Here is a 14,666-nt window from a genome sequence, read left to right as displayed (position 1 = left end):
GAAAGAAGGAAAAGGTGGATATAACGGAGATATAGAATTAGGAAGACCCAAGTCAGAACGGCAGAAAGTTAAAAGAGAATTGCTTAGCAAGCGAGCGTGATACAAGTAGCTGCACAAGGTGTGGAGCGAGTAGGGACGCACCTACCTGCTCCCGTGCTGGAAAGATATAGTACTGGGAGAGAGTAGGTCGCCATCTTGAAGAGAACTAGACCTGCACTGTTGGTTCACAAAAAGGGAACCAAATAGGCACCATCTTGGTTTCTGTTTTAGGTAATAGGGATGATGCAATTTCCAATAACTGTCACAGGTTTCCCCCCTTCTTACCTGTTTATGTTGCCTGATGTCCTCTTTAGGTGGAGTCTTCTTTCGTATGGTTGGGGACTTAAATAAGTCCGCTCGGCTGTCCTCGGCTTCCAGATTACGTTCAGCTTCGATGTCCAGGATCACGGGAAACTCCAGGAGTATTCAAGAAGGAGTTGGGGGCACGCAGAAGCGGTACAGGGATTCCGGGAAGTTAGGAAAGTGGGAAGAAGTCGGGAGAAGGGAATCCAGGGGCCAGGGGATAGCAAGTAGCACTAGAGAAGGTTCGAGGCACACGTCCGATCACAGCTAGTAGCAGCGTTGAGACGCGCAGGGCCGTGGGGGTGTGGCTTCTTTATAGAGGACGCTGCGTAGAACGTGAAGATTGGCGAGCAGCGTTCTGAGCTTGACGCCATGTTGGTAGTATTATGGAGTGTAAGGCCCGACGTGTCAGGGACCAGGAAGCCCAGAAGGGGTGAGTTTGATGGTTCATGACAGCATGCCTCCTCCAGAAACTCGTTCCACCGGGTTTGCCCGGGTGTATGAGATGGAACCTTCTGAGTAGTCTGGGGGGATATCCTTTCCATTCCACCAGGTACTGGAGTTTGCCACGTCTATATCTAGAATCGCAAATCCTGGAGACCTCATACTCCAGTTGGTCATTGATGAGTACTGGTTTGGGCCGAAGGTTAGTTCGAGAGGTCTGAACATATGGCTTTATTAAGGATGTGTGAAAGACTGGGTGGATTTTCTTCCAGGAGTCTGGAAGCTTGAGTCGGTAGGCCACTGGGTTGATGATTTCCTTTATAAAGAATGGCCCATAATATAGAGGAGCCAATTTATTTGGTCGCAAATGTCGTGGTAGCAGTTTCGAGGACAGCCAAACCTTATCCCCTATTGTGTAGGAGGGGCTTGGTCTTCGTTTGGAGTCCGCATACAGTTTGGTCTGGGTCCTGGCCTTTTCTAATTGTTCTTTGGCTTCTCTTTGAACATTAATGAGCATTTCAATCCAGGAATCAACTGTTGGAACTGGTGTAGGATGAGGAAGGATGGAGGCTAGAACCAAAGGGAGGAATCCTTGGCTACAGAAAAAAGGACTGGTCTTAATAGCAGAGTGGTCCAAATTATTATAGGCGAATTCTGACACTGGTATCAAGAGGGAACAATCGTCCTGGACCTTGGTAGCGAAGCAACGGAGGTATTGTTCCAAGGTTTGGTTTACGCGCTCTGTGGCTCTGTTGGTTTGGGGATGATATCCAGAGAAAGGGCGCGTTGGATTCCTAGTATTTGGCAAAGATGTTTCCAGAACTGAGAAATGTATTGGGGCCCTCTGTCTGATATGATCTTGGAAGGAAGTCCATGCAGTCGGAATATGTGTTACAGGAAAATTCCAGCAAGTTCTGACGAGGATGGCAGTTTAAACAGAGGTGTAAAATGGGCCACATGGGTGAACAAATCAATGGTGACCATGATGGTTGTGTATCCCCTGGAAGGTGGTAATTCCACAATGAAGTCTGTTGCTATGAATTCCCAAGGCCTTGTTGGAAGTGGAGGTTGCTGCAATAGACCCGCTGGTCTCTTGTTGTCATGTTTGTTTTGATTACAGACAGAGCATGCCTGGATATACCTTTGTACATCAGCTTTCACTCCAGGCCACCAAAATTGCCTTTGTATTAATCGGAGGGTATTGGTAATACCACGATGCCCGGAGTAAAGAGTATCGTGACAGAGATTTATTATCCTTTGCTGTAATCTTTGTGTTGGGATGACCAAGGCATTGTCTTTGAACAAGTATCCATCTTTGGTCTTCAGTTTCCACTAGTTCTTGTCCGAGATATCTTTCCAGAGTTCTGAGGATTGAGTCTGACTGCGGACTTCATCTAGGAGGCTGGTCACCTGGGCTACAATTATTTTGTGGGGAAACATCTTGGGAAATGTTCGGTCATCAGGAGGTTCATAGTCAGGGCGCCGAGACAAGGCGTCAGCAAACACGTTTTGTGTTCCCGGAACATGGTGAATTTGGAACTGGTATTGAGCAAAGAAGAACGCCCAACGGGCCTGACGGCTGTTCCTGCATTCCAGGGCCTGTAACACTTGGAGATTTCGATGGTCCGTCCGAACCTGGACAGGATGTTTAGCTCCTAGAAGTAAATGACGCCACTCGGTGAAGGCTTGACGGATGGCTAGAAGTTACTTTTCTAAGACTGAGTAATGAGTTTCACTGGAGGTCAATGTCCGTGAAAGATAGGCAATAGGATGTTCCAGCCCGTCATCTAGTTCCTGTTTCAGAACTGCTCCGATTGTAACGCTCACCTGGTTCCCACGAGGGCGCTGGTCTAGTCTGGATTGTTGTGGCCTCTTCTAGCGTGATGCGCAGGACCCGGAACACTGATTGGACAGGACCTCCAAATCGTGCTTGCCTGGCCCGTAGGAATATCCTTCTGCAGATGAGAAAGGGGATTAACAGTCTGCAGAATAATGTGCTAGCTCCCCCTTTTCCCCCTTCGTTCCTCTCTAACTTCCTCCAAACCCCGGTTTAAGCTCACCTTATGGTTTGGAAGGATGAACTCTCCATCCTGCTTCTGGTGCAGGGGCGCGCTTTCGTCCAGTTACTTCACTGGTTTTCAGAATGGCGCTGGCAAAATCCACTTGACTTTCCTGAGCGATGCACCGTAAGTATGAAAGTTCAAAGTTCAACTGAGGCCTCCTTTATGTTGTCTTTCTAACCTGTGATCTGTCCTTTATTTCAGGTGCAGAATGAAGGCGATGCGTCGAGGGATAAAACTGCCGAGGTGAGTAGTGATGAGGGTGATCCCTCTAAATGTCCTTATCATTCCCCAGAAATGTCTCTTGTCCTTTCCCCATAGGGGCCGGGGTACCGTACCTGCCAACGGGGCGGCGCCGACCCGAAATGTGGAAGAAAAGCCGGTAAGTATTATGGCTGTTAATCAGGCTTTCCTTCTGTGTTCCTTCTGCTCAACTTTTGTTTCTTCCTCTCTCCCCTAGGTGCAGAGATGTGGCGTCCGATGCTGACAGCCGCGATGGAGCCGGGAGATGTCTCGAGGACAGGTGAGTGAAGCGTGGCGCTGCAGCGAGCAACGCAATGCTTTTAAATGGAAGTCTTTCTTCAGGGATGCTGGCGAGAAGATTCCGGATGCAGGTAAGAAGTTTGAAATAGTCCTTGGTTTTCACCTTTCTCTTCTCTTCCTTCCTTGCAGGTCTTCCAGGTTCGAGGCGGGTGTGGCTGGAGTCCAGGAGCAGGAGCAGACACGGTGAGCGTTAAGCTGCAGGAAGCAGAACAACGCGAAGCATGAGCTGCTGTCTGGGCGTGGCTTAAATAGCCTCCAAAGAAGTCCCAGGTATGTATCCTTCCCCAACTAGGTATGTATCCTTCCCTGGCCACGCCCGAGTGAAAAAATAGTCCCTATGAAAAAATAGTCCCTTTCAGGTCTCAGGGAGGCCTGAAGCGTGCAGCATGGTCTGTATCAGGTAAGTGCACAAAACACCTCCCTTTATGAGCCTGGCGCCTATGGCGCCAGGACTGATGTCCAACATGTGCCTGGCGCCAAAGGCGCCAGGACTGAGTCCAAAGAGCCCCTATAAGGGGCCGCTGGGCTTTTACCCGAGGGCATGATGCCTGCTTCCGGGGGTGCTGGGCCTGGCCTGGTGCTCCGGGGGTAGGCATCATGACACCGATGGCATAGTTAGAGGCATCTGTTTCCACTAGGAATGCTCGATTTATATCAGGTTGAACCAGGATGGGGGCTTGTGTAAATTCTGTTTTCAGGCATTGGAAGGCCTTCTCCTGGTCTTGGGTCCAATGATAGGGAGTATCTTTCTACAACAAGGAGATGATCGGTTGAACAATCTCGGAGAAGGATGGTATAAACCTTCGATAGAAATTGCCCAAGCCCAGGAAAGATTGGATCTGTTTTACGGAGGTCGAAGTTGGCCAGGATAGTATGGCTTTAACCTTGGATTGAGCATGCCTATGCCATCTGGGCTAAGGACAAATCCTAGATAGTGAACAGTGGAAACATGAAAAAGGCATTTCTCGGGTTTTGCTAGAAGCTTGTGTTCACGTAGCCGTTGTAACACTGATTTAACATGTTCTTCATGCTTGAGAGGATCCTTAGGGAATATCAAAATATCGTCCAAGTAGACGATGACGAAAAGAAATAGCATATCCGAAAACACCCGGTCCATGAAGCGTTGGAAGATTGCCGGAGCATTAGAGAGTCCAAAGGGCATGACCAAGTATTCGTAATGACCAAAGGGTGTTCTGAAGGCTGTCTTCCATTCGTCACCTTCTCTAATACGAATCAAGTGATAAGCACCCCTGAGATCCAATTTGGTGAATATTACGGCTCCTCTTACGGCTTCCAGGATATCCGAGATCAAGGGTAATGGATAACGATCCTTAAGGGTGCACTGATTAAGACCTCCATAGTCAAGACAAGGTCTTAGTTCCTTGGTGTCTTTTTTAGGAACAAAAAATAATGAAGCTCCAGCCGGAGACTTGGTTGGGCGTATGTTGCCGTTTTTTAGGTTAGTATCTAGGTATTCACAAAGGGCCTTTTTCTCTGGTTGAGACAGGATAAACATCCTTCCGAAGGGAATCACGCCTGAAGGTTCGGTTTCAATAGCACAGTCCTCAGGCCTATGGGGTGGTAGGGCTTGGACAATAGCAGAAGAGAACACATCGGCGTATTCCTGGTAGGTTTTAGGAACCTGGATGATGTTGGGGACCATAAGAGGATCTTGCTGAGTTATTGAATGTTCTTCTGATGTTGTCGGTGAAGGATCCTGGAGCAGACAATGGGACATGCAAAATTCAGAACCTAGGAACAGGGAACCAGCTGTCCAATTGATGTATGGGTTGTGTTTTTGTAGCCAGGGCATTCCCAAAACCATTGGGTAATGGGCAGATTTTATGATGTCAAACTTTATCCTTTCTCTGTGATGGTTTATAGTAAGCTCAATTTCCTTAGTCTGAAGGGATATGGGTCCAGAAGAAAGAGGTCTTCCATCAATTGCTTCTACAGGTTGCAGGACATTCCGGTATTCATAAGGAATATGATGTTTAAGGACCCATTCCTGATCTATGAATATTCCCATGGCCCCACAGTCCACTAGTGCCAGAATGGGGTAGGATTCCTTCTTATATGACTATAGAAAAGCCTGTAAGACTACTGGGAGTTTTGTCCAGGAGAGTTCAAGGATGGTATAGATGTGGAGCCTGCATCTCTCTCCCAAAACTGAGCTCCATCTAGGATCGGGAGCTGGCGTTTCCCGAACTCCGTGGAAGGGCTAAGGGACATTCTCTGACTAAATGCTTGGCTGAGGCACAGTACATGCATACGCCAGTATGGATCCTTCTCAGCCTTTCTTGGGAGATATGGGTCCACGGAAGGCCCCTAGCTGCATGGGTTCGAGTTCATTTGTAGGAACAGGAGAATCTTCGGATTTTGAAGGGCTCACAAGAGGATTGCTTTGGATGGTTGACTTGGTCTTCCTTTTCTCTGCCTTTCTTTCCTGGATGCGGAAATCAATTTGTAGAACAAGATCCATAAGTGCCTGGTAAGAACTAGGACGTGCTACCCTGGCTAATTCATCCTTAACACCTTCATTTAGCCCTCTTCGAAAGAGGGTGAAGCAAGCTTCAGAAGGCCAACCCGCTTCTTTAGCCAATTGCTTGAATCGAGATAAGTAGGTGAGCATGTCCTGAGAGCCTTGCTGGAAATCGAGTAAACGTTCTTGAGCACTAAAGACCTGTTCTGGGCGGTCAAACATAGTCTTTAGTGCTTGAATGAATCCATCATAATCATCCAAAAGGGAATTTCCGGTGTTAACTAATGGTGTGGCCCAGGCTAAGGCATTCCCGCAGAGGTGAGAAATAATAAAGGCCACTTTAGCCCTGGGGGTGGAAAAATAATAAGGTTTAAAGGTAAAGTGGACCAAACAAGAATACAGGAATCCTCAGAGGGTTTTTGCACAGCCGTCATATTTGTCAACAATGCCGCCCAATAGCACGCTGTGTTTTGAGGCAGAGTCGCGTGAATGTACCAATTGTTTCAGCGTGGCGTTCTCTGCTTTCAAGTTCTGTACTTCGGTCGATAGTTCTTTTATGCCACGCATAAGATCCTGGATGGCAGCCTCCATGTCTGTATTGACTTCGGTCAGGTGGCGTCTCAATCTGTCACAGGTTTCCCCCCTTCTCACCTGTTTATATTGCCTGATGTCCTCTTTAGGTGGAGTCTTCTTTCGTATGGTTCGAGACTTAAATAAGCCCGCTCGGCCATCCTCGGCTTCCAGATTACATTCAGCTTCGATGCCCAGGATCACTGGAAACTCCAGGAGTATTCAAGAAGGAGTTGGGGGCACGCGGAAGCGGCACAGGGATTCTGGGAAGTTAGGAAAGAGGGAAGAAGACGGGAGAAGGGAATCCAGGGGCCAGGGGATAGCAAGTAGCACTAGAGAAGGTTCTGAGCACACGTCCGATCACAGCTAGTAGCAGCGTTGAGATGCGCAGGGCCGCGGGGGTGTGGCTTCTTTATAGAGGACGCTGCCTAGAACGTGAAGACTGGCGAGCAGCGTTCTGAGCTTGCCACCATGTTGGTAGTATTATGGAGTGTAAGGCCCGACGTGTCAGGGACCAGGAGGCCCAGAAGGGGCGAGTTCGATGGTTCATGACAATACCTCCAGTAAGACCTTTGGGTTTTCCTAACAGGGTGAGCAGAAGGCTCTAGAAGGAGAGTATGTAGATAGTATGGGCCCTGGCCCCAGAAAGTCTTGTGAACTATGCAGAGGGACCTGAACTTGACCCTTACAGCCACGGGGAGCCAGTGGAGGGATTTCAGCACCGGAGAGATGCGGTCCCTGGGTTTCAGGCCAAGGATAAGTCTTGCGGTTCTGTTCTGGATAAGTTGAAGAGGTTGGAGAGTAGAAGTAGGAAGATTGAGAAAGAGACTGTTGCAGTAGTCCTATCTGGAGAGAACCGGGGCTCTGTTGATGGTGAGCCTCTGGGGGAAGGTGAGAAAAGGTAGAATACCTCTGAGGAGGTGCAGCTGATAGTGAGACTTTTTGGAGATGTCAGAGATGTGAGAAGAGAAGGAGAGAGTACAGGTGAAGAGTCAATGGGGGTGTGTGTGCGTATGTTTGTCCGTTTATTCAAATTCACACCGTTGAACCCACGTCTACCAAATGTTGCATGGATTCCTCTTTTCTCTGGGGAGAGATCCCCATCACCGGAGGAGCACAAGCTCCCATCAACACTGCAGGAGCCGTGTTACGTTTAGGAGGAGAAGCTGGCGCTTCCTCCAACATTGAGATAAGCCTGTCGGCTTATTCTACCGCCTCTGGAATCTCGCCGTTTTCATTTCCAAAATGCCAGTCTGAATGCGCAATAACTACTACCTGCTGAAGAATATCTGCTGTAGGCTACAGATATACGCTACGCAGCGTTAATTTCATTTATTTCAGTGTTCCCATACTGAGGTGCATGTGGGCGCCCTTTCCAAGATGGTGGCACGGCAGTCCTAGGCATCCACCTTTCCCTGCCTTATCCCCACCCAGGTCTGTTGGCCTCCCTCATTGGTCACCCGTGCCTACTAGGGGGGGGGCAATCACATGCCGGCAGGCATACGCCGGCCCTCCTCACTGTTGGGGGCATGCACTGGATCACCAGGCAGGCCCCATACTCATGTCGGGATCACCCAACGGGCTTGCTCAGTGCAGCGATCATGCCGCAGATGTACGGGTGGGGGGTCACCCCACCTGCTCTGGATCACCAGAGGCGCAGACGTGGCCGGGGGCACCGAGCATACAACGGCCCCGGTTCTGGACGGCGTTGCCCGGCAGGGTCCCCGTCCGAGCCGAGGGCCATGTGGTTAGGCCCCAGGCTTACGGTGCTGCACCAGCATGGTGCACAAACAAAGGACACCAGAGTCAGTGATGAGCTGGACTGATGAGCCGGAAGCGGCTCATATCTTTTATTAGGTTGGTCACCTGGCCACTGCCATGTGACCCATTACACCAACATGGAAGCTACCATGCTCCCAGGAGGGGTGCCATGCAAGACTCCTCCTTTTCCATAACAACAAAACAAACCCAACCCAAAGTCTCAACACACCCCACACACTAATACTACTATCACCACTCTACTAGTCTTCAGACCCTTTATTAACCTGGGTTAGTGGTTCAACTAACACACAAAAACACCATTGCGAGCCACTGGCACCACATGAAGCATTCTGCATGTGCGGGTGTGCACAACATCACTTTGCCCACCAACCGGTCCATTTTAAGCAAGTTCATGTCTGCAGGCCCCCAGTCTTCATGGGGATATCGATGATGATGTCCATCTTCCACACTTGTGGAGTTGCAGGAAACACCGTCTGAGTCCTCACCACCATTCACCCGAGTCAAACAGGGCCGGCAAAGCCGCACCTGGGGAGGCCCATGGGCCACATCGGCTAGGTCCATTTGCATGGGGGTCAACCCACGGCAGGGTACTGATGACGGACGACAGGCCACTCCTCACACTTCCCCTGTCACATAGGGGCTGCTGGCATGGTGTCTGGCCATTCATGTCTCCTGCAGCTCTTCTTGGCGGGGTGCTGTTGTCACCTTTCCTTTCTTCCTGCTCTATTCTTTTCCTGTGGGTGCCCGGGCTCAATGTAGTACCTTGACTGGATGCTGGGCTGGTGGCCGGATGGCGGGCCAATTCCTTCCCTTAAATTGCTGCTCATCCCAGCCGAGGGCGTACAAGCACTCATGAGAGCTGCAACCCTCCTCCATGCCTGCTGCCACCATTGCTCATGCTGTTGGAACGGCCACTACACCGCTCTCCTGGCAGGCACCAAGCAAGTCATGATGTTGATCAGGGATTTCATTGTGATCCCCTGTTGCACAGCTCACGGGCGGGCAGCTCCCCTCCTTCTGGTGGGGGAGAGAAACATCCTGCCTCTCTCTCTCACCTGCGGGTGACGATCCGCATCGGTGCAGTCGCGGCGGGGCCGCTGGGCGTGTTGTTGCAGCTGATGCCGCCCCCTCCTTTGTTTGCGGCCGACGCCGCCGGCAATCCCTCTCCATACGGGTGGGGGCAGCGGCTCCTCCATATTGCCGTTGCGGGCCCAGTTGGTTTTGGGCCGGCATCATTGTTTATTTTTCTTTCACACTGCAGCGAACATTGCTGCTCTTCACTCGGGGTGTGGGAGGGGCCGGCAGCTCACCTCTTTATTGCGGCCGCAGCTGCCACACCTCTTCCTGCGCGCTAACAGCGACCCACGCGGCCTATGCCGCTTTCCTGATTTTTTTTTTCTCTGCGCCCCGGGTCTCTTTGTGGCAGATGCGGCGGATGCCGCTCCACTCTCTTCATGGGGGCACGCGCCTCCCCTCCCTCACCGCGGGTGACAACCCGCTTCTTCCACCACTCGGTGGGGGAGGGGCAGCATGCCACGCGGCTGGCACCGCCCCGATGCCACACTCGAGCCCGACTACCACACGGCCCAGCCTCTTCATGGTACGCGGACTGCGGGTGGAGGCAAGGCCGCTCACCTCCAACCCGGTCTTCACACGGCCGCTGACGCTCCTTCGGCTCCACGGCTCGTGGATGGGAGGGGCAGCACCACCTCATCGCGATGCGGCCGCCCGCATGTTCCTCATCCACAGGGGAAAAAGGCGCAGATCCACCCTCCGGAGGGGCCGCATCAGCTGTTTGGTGCCCCCATCACAGTGGAAGTGCTGCGGCCGACGCCGCTTGTGGTTCGGGGCCGCCTCAGCTGTACGGTGGCCCCTTTCCCAGCAGACTCCTTCGCGGCTTGCGCCGCCTCTCCTTTCGTTGTGGCCGTCCCCCCTCTGGGGGGCAGCTCACGCGGCCACCGCCGCGGCCACCGCGGCTGAGATCACTTCTCCTTGGATGGTAGAGGGGGGAAGCAGCTCACGCGGCTGATGCTGCAGACCCTCTCCCCACGGGAGAAGGGCAGCCGCTCCTCTTTTCTTCTTTGCGGGCCAAGTTGGAGATGGGCTTAGGGTGCTGCACCAGCATTGGTGCACAAACAAAGGACACCGGAGTCAGTGATGGGCTGGACTGACGAGCGGAAGTGGCTCGTACCTTTTATTAGGTTGTTCACGTGGCCACTGCCACGTGACCCATTACACCAACATGGGAGCTACCATGCTCCCAGGAGGGGTGCCATACAACACTCACTAAGGCCCTGAACGAAGGCTGCTTCCTGTCCAAGCCTTCCCTGCCGTCTGCCAGCGACCCTGCACCGCGGCTGTCTACGACTTCCAGCTTACTACATTCTTCTGGTGCTTTGTCTTCCTCAAGTGCGCTAAGATTTAAGTTGAGCCCGCTCACAGAAGCCCAGTAACTCTCATGAGACTCCTTGACTTTGGTTGCCCCCTGCGAGCCTCATACTACTACCATTAGCTCCACTGCCATCGTAATTTGAATCTCTGGGTCACGCCACCTGGAGGCCCTCAACCACTCTGACGGTCACTTCGCAACATATGCGCATACAAACTTTGCATCTAACGCCCTCCTGCCACTATATGTACTCCTGTCATAACGACCTATTATGCTTGCACCGTGTTATGTGCAGTAAAATGCCGGCACTCACTGCATCTATATGTATTACCATTACCATGCTTGTCATGCATCTATATGTATTATCATTAGCATGCCTGTCACCTAGCCAGCAAGCGTAAGTATATTCCTAGTACAATTGCCCCTGTTACTGCCTCGGCCCGTACATTGTGCATGAATAACTGCCCTCGCTGTTTCCACATTTGCTGATTGTGCGCTTGATATTACTGCATGAATACCATCTTTGTTTCCACATTCGCCGATCACATGCTCTATAATATTGCTTGCTCCCTAACCTGCAGGGGCGTTGCTAGGTGGGGGCTAAGGGGGCTATAGCCCCTGATCTTTTGGTTGTAGCCCCGGATAGAATCTCAGGAGCGACAGCCAAAAGACTAGCTAGCCCCCAGTCCCAACAGTTCTGACATCAGCTTAGCCCCGTGTCTTTTCCAGACCTAGCAACTCCCCTGCCTGCAGCCCAGTTACTCTTCTCGCATTACTGCCTGTTGTTACCGCATCGCTTGTTACCCACTGCCAAAGCGCTCCCACATAACTACCCTCACTGCAAGCACCTGCGATACATATATGCACGACCTCTGTTTTGCCTACTTACATACCACTCAAGTATACTTCCGGCACAACGGCCCAAAGTACCTCTGCCTGTTTGGATTCCAGCCACTGAAGTGCACCCTCAACAACTGCCACTATTGCCTCTGCAATTGCTGTATGTTCTGCGCTGCGTGCCTACTACTGCACTGCTGCTAGTCAGCCCTTGTCACAGCTTTCTGCATTCAACGTTTAACTAGCCATCCCTAATCCTTGCACATAGCAACCTGGATACTGGCCATACTCCTCTGTTGCCTCACATTCTGTACATCTGTTTTACAGTCTAGCAACTATGTAAACACTATAGTCCAATTGAGACTCATTCCTGTGCACAGAGTACAACACAACTCTCCCACAGTCGCAGCTACTCCCCAGCAAAATACCCCCAAATCATACAGTAAAGACTCCCCCTCACCTGCACCTCACATCCCACAACTCCCTCAACACAACACCCCTGCAGCCCCAGTGAAACCTGATACTACAACCTTCAAAGGGGCTCTTATAAATGCTAGATCGCTTATTGCCCATGCCCTAGACATATCTGACCTTACCACCGCCAACGATCCTGACTCCTTAGCGATCACAGAAACATAGTTACACCCAGCGGCAGGCCCTGCTCTCATGTTAGCTGTCCCTGATGAGTACAGCATCATCAGGACTGATAGAATGACCAGAAGAGGAGCTGGAGTAGCTATCAGAGTTAGCAACTCCACACCAACCTTATCTGGGGAATTACTATCCATAAAACTCCCCCTTTCACCAGAGCGGACTCTCCTCATCCACATCCTATAAAAACCCTCTGGCCCGCTCTTTTCATTCAAAGAAGACTTAAATGGCCTCCTCACGCAAAACAACAAACCTGGATCACAAATTTTACTTCTTGGTGATCTAAATCTTTGTCTATATGACAAAACAGATACTAATGCCCTAACCATCCAAAACACCATTACTGAACTAGGTCTCTCTCTATGCATTTCTGACCCTACACACAGTAAAGGCAGACTCCTAGATTGGATTGCCAGGTCATTACCTTTGAAATTCATGATTCCAAACAAGCTTCACCTAAGGGCATCCAAGCCCCTCCAGCTTTAACCAGAAATAACCGACTCATCTCCTTATACAGTCTACTACCTCTACTTAAACCCATCACCACGCACAGCCGCCCCTCGACCTAGATCCTTCCAAAATGGTAGAAATCTACAAACAAAATCTCCTCAAGACCCTAGACCAGCTAGACCCCCTCAAACTCAGGAAAGCCAAACCTCGTGCACATCTGAATAAATGGTTCTCGGCTGGGCTGAAAATCCTACGCAAAACCAAAAGAGATGCAGAAGCAGCCTGGAAAAAAACCATCAGCGCAGAAAAGGATTAACTTCATCAGCACTTCCACAGTGTACAAAACCGCGATTGTTGAGACCAAAAGGGAAAACTACAACAACAGAATCGCCAATGCCAAATCCAACACTAAGGAATTATTCACTATCCGTAAAGAATTTGAAAATCCCATAGCTACCCCAGACACCTGCATAAAATATGCTAGCTGGTGTGCAAATATTCAAAAGGCAATCGCACTACTACAATCCAAAATCAAAGCCAAAAATCCTGCCTACCGGCCGCCAACAGGTTCAGCAAGCTACTTAGCCCTACGCCTAAGCCGAACCCACACCTTCACCCGCCTGCCACTCAAACCAAAGCATTCAAACTCTCCCCAGTCACTACTTCAGAAGTAGAGTCCATCATTAAAAGTCTCAAGCCTTCCAAATGCCAAGGAGACATATGTCCATGTCATAAAAGAAGGAGCCAAAGATGTTGCCCACTTCATCACCTCCTTCATAAATGCCTCCTTCGCCTCCTGCTCCGTTCCAAAAAACCTCAAGGACGCCTGGGGCATGCCCTTGCTCAATAAGCCTAACCTTGATCCCAACATTCCCACTAACTACCGACCAATAACCATTGTGCCTTTCCTCTTAAATAATCTTGGACAAGGCAGCCTATATCTGAATTCAGAACCACCTCAAGAGCAACAACCTTCTGGGTCTCAGACAATCCGGGTTTCGCACCAGACATGGGACAGAAACGGCCTTCTGGATTTAAAAATCCAAATGGACGAGGCAAGAGACAACGGAAAACCTGCCTTACTCCTCCTATTGGACCTGTCGGCAGCTTTCGATCTAGTTGATCACAAGATCCTAACCAACCATCTAACCACAGTAGCTGCCTTTTCCAACATAGCGGCAGCCTGGGTCAACTCCTTCCTTTCTGACAGATCCATGAGGGATCTCCCTAATGCTTCAGCCAACTCCCCTAATGCTTCAGCCAACCCAGCCCCCATCTCATGTGGCATCCCACAAGGCTCCTGCATCTCCCCCAACCCTATACAATATATTTACAAAGCTCCTATTTGACCTCCTAGATGACCTTGGTGTATCTTATACTAACTACGCTGATGATACGCAAATTCTCATCACACTCTCAGGTGACTAGCAAACAGACTCCACTCTTCTAAACAATATCTAAAGTAAAATTCAGTCCTGGATGGCCATACATGGACCATGTCTCAACGATGATAAAACAGAGTTATCACTCATTTGGATCAAAATTGAGACTCACCAAACTTGGCCCTAATTACACCGCCTTCAACATTGATGGCAATCTCATCAAAGTGGACAACGAAGCCAAAAACTTAGGCTTTTATCTTGACTCGGATTTAACTCTTCAGACAAGTCAACACCACCTCTTCCACATCAGCTTACACCTCAAAACTAATAAATGCCTGCAGACCCTTTCTGTCCACAAGCAGCTGCGCCACCCTTGCTAGAGCCCTGATATTGTCCAAATTGTACTATTGCAACACCCTTTATCTCGGCACCAGTCAAAGAAACCTGCACAAGCTTCAAGTACTGAAAAATAATACCCTCCGCTCTGCCATAAACATTCCATGTTCCCATCACATCTCACAAATCCGACACAATGCTAACTGGCTCTCTATCCAGGACAGAATCACGCTCAGAACTCTTATGCTCACCCATAAGTGCCTAAACAACTCTGCCCCTAAGTATCTGAGTGACAAATTCTCAAGGAACGAATCCGCCAGACCGACCAGAGCCACTTATGCACACTGCCTCAACATTCCCAAATTCAGGTTATCCAAAGCAGGAGGATCCAGCTTCCC

The sequence above is a fragment of the Ambystoma mexicanum genome, chromosome 2q (assembly GCF_040938575.1).
Source record: "Ambystoma mexicanum isolate Mex_15411 chromosome 2q, UKY_AmexF1_1, whole genome shotgun sequence".
NCBI lineage: Eukaryota > Metazoa > Chordata > Amphibia > Caudata > Ambystomatidae > Ambystoma > Ambystoma mexicanum.
Note: the sequence above shows the minus strand (reverse complement) of the source record.